Here is a 5812-nt window from a genome sequence, read left to right on the forward strand (position 1 = left end):
CCTTAGATCCTATTTCAGTGAATTTGACATCTGCCTTACATGTAACAGATTAGCGGTTTAGCAGTTTTAATTTAGTTTGAGTGAAGGAATTCATTTTATAGCAAAATCCGAAATCGTGAAGAACTCATGAAAGTAAGCTTATTCTCGGATTCCTGAAACTTTAGATTTGCTCTTTCTTTTACTGCAAAGTACAATTTTTTTTTTCTTTTAAATCTTTCTAGACATGGTAAATATGAAGGACAAAGCAGTTTTAACATAGTTTGAGTGAAGGAATTCATTTTATAGATAAAGTCCCAAGAGTCTGCTGAGAAAAGAGAGTGAATGCGAAGTAGACTTTAACACGGGCTAACCGGGAGAAGTGCTTGAAAGAAACGCGACACCGAATGAGCGGTCAGAACAAAGCCTCAATACGGTGTCCCCGTGGTGTTTGTAGCTGCCTTGTCTTTTGCACAGAGTAAAAGACAAGGCAACCATCGAATAGGGCCCGATTGTTCCTACTTGGTCAGCCGAGGAGCAAGGGGGGGGAGCAAGCGTCTCAACCAAGCAAAGCTCACCATGGAGAAGGTGACTATGCCAACTAGCCTGATGCCCGGCTCCCGCAGTGACGGATAATCGTACTCTGGTTTCTCTTCATAACGTACAAGTCTTTCGCCTTTTACTAAAGATTTCCATGGAGAGCAGCACTAATGAGTTGTTTCTACTTTTGGCAGGCTTTACCATTGTGGGTGAAGCCCTTTCTGTCTGTGCAAAAGAAATCTTGTTACTGTGCAGAGTGACTTCTCTGAGTGACTTACTTGTTGCGACTGTGCCGATGTTCGAAGCTGGAGTGCAAAGTTGTTGCTTGAATGGTGCTCGCTGGAGCGTGCGGGAGTGCAAAGTTATACCATTTAAAAGGGCTGAAGAGTGCTCAGTGCAGCGGGTGGGCAGAGATGCAAAGTGACACTCTGGCCACCTCGAAAACCGAGGTTACATCCACTACATGGTGAGCATGGGCACCTGGTTGAGGCTTGTACCAAGGTGATATGTGGGAAGTGCAGAGAAATTGGGCACACTTTTGGAGAGTGTCCAAATAGCAGGAAATGTAATCTCTGTGGAGAATTAAATCACCCTTAAATTGCCCTTAATCTTTTGCCAACAAATTAAAGACAGTAAAGCCACAGTCAAGCCAACAAAGAGAAGGACCAGAAGTGGCAGTTGGTGAACAAAGTGAAGAGGTTGACCCAATAAATTCAAACTTCCTGCCAAAAGCTTGGATTGGAAGTGAGGAGTAAAAAGGGGAGGGGCCTGTAGAGGCCTCACCACTCAGTGCTGAAATCTGTGAGAATTCACAGGCAGAGGGTGGAGCTACGCTAAATGAGGAGGAAGAGCAGACAGGTGAGTCTAGTGAAGATACTCACCTCCCCGAAGGTCAACAGCCGAAGAGGACAGCATCTGAGTTGTCCTCTGATTCCCCAGTGGTATCAGAGAAGAGGGGAAGGGTTGGGTCCCTTTCAGACAGTTCTTCAGTGGAAGAACCTAGAGTCTTCCCCTCCGACTCACCAAATGAGGTCTCCTTTTTAACTTTAGCTATGCAATCAACCCCCAGGGACTCAAAGTTAAATGCAACATTGCGTCAGAGGCCAACACCGAGAGTCCGAAAAGGAAATATAGATCACCCTACTCACTTTTCACCTAAAGAAATGAAGGAAGAGCTAGTTTCCCAAGAAATAACCTGAGTGTGTAATTTGTTTTGATAACTTAGAAAAACGAAAATGACATACCTACTTTCCTTTATCCTTTGAATGGTTCTCATCTTCTCAACACTAAATGTGAGAAGTGTGAAATCAAAGACAAGAGCCCAGAGTATTTTATCCTTCTTAGACTCCATAAAATCAGATTTGTTCTTAATACAAGAATGTGGACTACCTTTTTTAAAAAAACATAGACATTGGGAGGAAATGTGGTTTTTACATGGTTTGTAAAAAGCGGGTAAGAAAAGGTGCGAATGCCTGACAATGTATGATCAAAAGAGGGAGCGGAGGTTTTCGTCTGCATGAAGGTCTGAATGTCCAACCATAATTTGTAAAAACCAGGGAAGAAAAGGCTCGAAAGCCCGACTATACACCATCAAAAGCGGGAGCAGAGGTGTTCAGCTGCAAGAAGGTCTGAATGTCCACCAATAATTACTGAAAAATGGTTAAGAAAAGGTGCGAATGCCCAACCATACATTATCAAAAGCAGGAGGGGATGTGTTTGGCTACAAGAAGGTTTGAATGTCCGACTATAGTTTGTAAAAGGCGGGTAAGAAAAGGTTCGATTGCCCGACAATGTATGATCAAAAGAGGGAGCGGAGGTTTTCGGCTGCAAGGTCTGAATGTCCAACCATAATTTGTAAAAACCGGGGAAGAAAAGGCTCGAAAGCCCGACTATACACCATCAAAAGCGGGAGCAGAGGTGTTCAGCTGCAAGAAGGTCTGAATGTCCACCAATAATTACTGAAAAATGGGTAAGAAAAGGTGCGAATGCCCAACCATACATCATCAAAAGCAGGAGTGGATGTGTTCGGCTGTAAGGTGTGAATGTCCGACCATAGTTGGTAAAAAGCTGGTAAGAAGAGGTGAAAATACCCGACTGTACACAATCAAAAGAGGGAGCGGAGTAGTTCAGCAACAAAGTGTGAATGTCCGACCATGGTTTGTAAAAAGCGGGTAAGAAAAGGTTCGTATGCCCGAATATACACCATCAAAAGCGGAAGCGGAGGTGTTCGGCTTCAAGAAGACGTGAACATCCGACCAAAGTTTGTAAAAAGCAGTTAAGAAAAGGTTCGAATATCCAACCAAACATAATCAAAAGCGGGAGCAGAGCTGTTCGACTGCAAGTAGGTGTGAATGTCAGATCATAATTTGCAAAAAGCTGATTAGAAATGGTGAGAATGCCCGACTATACACCATCAAATGCGGGAGCGGAAGAGAGCGGGAGCAGTAGAAGAAGTTGAAATCGATCTAGACATTGATAAATATGAAGTTAAAAGCAGTTTTAACATAGTTTGAGTGAAGGAATTCATTTTATACATAAAATCCCAAATCATGCAGAACGCATGAAAAGAAGCTTATTCTCGGATTCCTGATCCTTCAGTGTTGCTCTTTCTTCTACTGAAAAATCCAATAATGTTCTTTGTTGAAGTCGATCTAGACATTGATAAATATGAAGTTAAAAGCAGTTTTAACATAGTTTGAGTGAAGGAATTCATTTTATACATAAAATCCCAAATCATGCAGAACGTATGAAAAGAAGCTTATTCTCGGATTCCTGATCCTTCAGTGTTGCTCTTTCTTCTACTGCAAAATACAATGTTGTTTTTTGTTGAAATCTATCTAGACATTGATAAATACCGGCCGAACATCTCTGCTGCCGCTTTTGACAATTTATGGTTTGGCATTCTTACCTTTTCTTACCCGCTTTTTACAAATTTTGATCTGACATTCACACCTACTTGCAGTCGAACACCTTCTCTCCCGCTTATGATCATGTGTGGTTTGATATTCGAAAATTTTCTTTCATGTTTTCTAGCAATTATTGATGGACATTCAGACCGTCTTGCAGCTGAACACCTCCGCTCCCGCTTTTGATGGTGTATAGTCGGGCTTTCAAACCTTTCCTTACCAGCTTTTTACAAACTATAGTCGGACATTCCAACCTTCTTGTAGCCGAACACATCAACTCCTGCTTTTGATGATGTATGGTTTGGCATTCGCACCTTTTCTTACCCATTTTTCAGTAATTATGGTCAGACATTCACACCTTCTTGCAGCTGAACAACTCCTCTCCCGCTTATGTGCGGTTTGACATTCGAAAATTTTCTTTCATGTTTTCTAGCAATTACTGATGGACATTCAGACCTTCTTGCAGCCGAAAACCTCCGCTTCCGCTTTTGATGGTGTATATTCGGGCATACAAAACTTTTCTTACCCGCTTATTACAAACCATTGTCGGACATTCACACTTTGTTGCTGAACTACTCCGCTCCCTCTTTTGATTGTGTACAGTCGGGTGTTTTCACATTTTCTTACCAGCTTTTTACCAACTATGGTCGCACATTCAAACCTTCTTACAGCGGAACACCTCCGCTCCCTCTTTTGATGGTGTATGTTCGGGCATTCGAACCTTTTCTTACCCGCCTTTTACAAACTATGGTCGGACATTCAAACCTTTTTGCAGCCGAACACCTCCGCTTTCGCTTTTGATGGTATATATCTGGGCATTCGAACCTTTTCTTACCTGCTTTTTACAAACTATGGTCGGACATTCAAACCTTCTTGTAGCCGAACACATCCACTCCTGCTTTTGATGATGTATGATTGGGCATTCGCACCCTTTTTTTACCCTTTTTACAGGAATTAACTGTGGACATTCAGACCTTCTTGCAGCCGAAAACCTCCCCTCCCTCTTTTGATCATACATTGTCGGGCATTCGCACCTTGTCTTACCCGCTTTTTACAAACTTTAGTCGGACATTCACACCTTCTTGCAGCTGAACCACCTCCGCTTCCTGTTTTGATCATGTAGGGTCTGGCAATATTACCTTTTCTTACCCATTTATGAGTAATTATGGCTGGACATTCACACCTACTTGCAGCCGAACACCACTTCTACCGCTTTTGATGATGTATGGTCCGGCATTCTAGTCTTTTCGAACACATTTTTCAGCAATTATGGTTTGACGTTCACACCTACTCACAGCCGAACACTTCCGCTCCCGTATGTGATGGTGTATAGTCGGGCATTCTCATCCTTTCTGATCAGCTTTTTGCAAATTATGATCTGACATTCACACCTACTTGCAGTCGAACAGCTCTGCTGCCGCTTTTGATTATGTTTGGTTAGATATTCGAAACTTTTCTTACCTGCTTTTTACAAACTTTTGTCGGACGTTCACGTTTTCTTGTAGCCGAACACCTCCGCTTCCGCTTTTGATGGTGTATATTCGGGCGTACGAACCTTTTCTTACCCGCTTTTTACAAACCATAGTCGGACTTTCACACCTTCTTGTAGCTGAACAACTCCGCTCCCTCTTTTGATTGTGTACAGTCGGGTATTTTAACCTTTTCTTACCCGCTTTTTGCACAGATACTACACTTGATCTTAGCCAAAAGGCCGAGAAGCGATAACTGTCCACTGGTTCACGTCCGAGTGCCCTTCCTGGCACAATGTGCACTTGTAGCGGTGTTCTTTTTATGGCCATAGGTGGCCAGAGTGTCACTTTGCACCTCCGCCCACCCGCTGCAATGAGCACTCTTCAGCCCTTTTAAATGGTATAACTTTGCACTCCCACACGCTCCAGCAAGCACCATTCAAGCAACAATTTTGCACTCCAGATTCGAACATCGGCACAGTCTCAACAAGTAAGGCGGCTCTACTCAGAGAAGTCACTCTGCACAGTAACAAGATTTCTTTTGCACAGACAGAAAGGGCTTCACCAGCAAAGGTAAAACCTGCCAAAAATAAAAAAAACTCATTATTGGTACTCTCCACGGAAGTCTTTAGTAAAAGGCAAAAGACTTGTACGTTATGAAGAGAAACCAGAGTACGATTATCCGTCACTGCGGGAGCAGGGCATCAGGCTAGTTGGCATAGCCACCTTCCCCATGGTGAGCTTTGCTTGGTTGAGACGCTTGCTCCCCCCCCCTTGCCCATTCGGTGTCACATTTCTTTCAAGCAATTCTCCCGGTTAGCCCACACTTTGCTCGCTCCCAGAGCCGTGTTAAAGTCTACTTCGCATTCACACTCTTTTCTCAGCAGACTCTTGGGATTTTATCCATAAAATTAATTCCTT

At 43.1% G+C, this 5812-nt stretch overlaps 2 non-coding genes and 1 pseudogene across 2 annotated transcripts; 1 reads left to right on the forward strand and 2 right to left on the reverse strand.

Annotated features, from left to right (window-relative positions):
• The first annotated feature begins 614 nt into the window (after nt 1–614).
• LOC140274327 (U5 spliceosomal RNA) lies at nt 615–731 on the forward strand. The gene has a single exon (XR_011908292.1). It is a non-coding gene; the product is annotated as a U5 spliceosomal RNA (small nuclear RNA).
• Nucleotides 732–5056: 4325 nt separating this feature from the next.
• On the reverse strand, nt 5057–5145 carry LOC140274109 (U2 spliceosomal RNA; annotated as a pseudogene).
• Nucleotides 5146–5450: 305 nt separating this feature from the next.
• Nucleotides 5451–5567, reverse strand: LOC140274113 (U5 spliceosomal RNA). The gene has a single exon (XR_011908095.1). It is a non-coding gene; the product is annotated as a U5 spliceosomal RNA (small nuclear RNA).
• Nucleotides 5568–5812: the final 245 nt, after the last annotated feature.

This window comes from Leuresthes tenuis, unplaced genomic scaffold, assembly GCF_036924035.1.
Source record: "Leuresthes tenuis unplaced genomic scaffold, fLeuTen1.0.hap1 SCAF_17, whole genome shotgun sequence".
NCBI classification, from domain to species: Eukaryota; Metazoa; Chordata; class Actinopteri; order Atheriniformes; family Atherinopsidae; genus Leuresthes; species Leuresthes tenuis.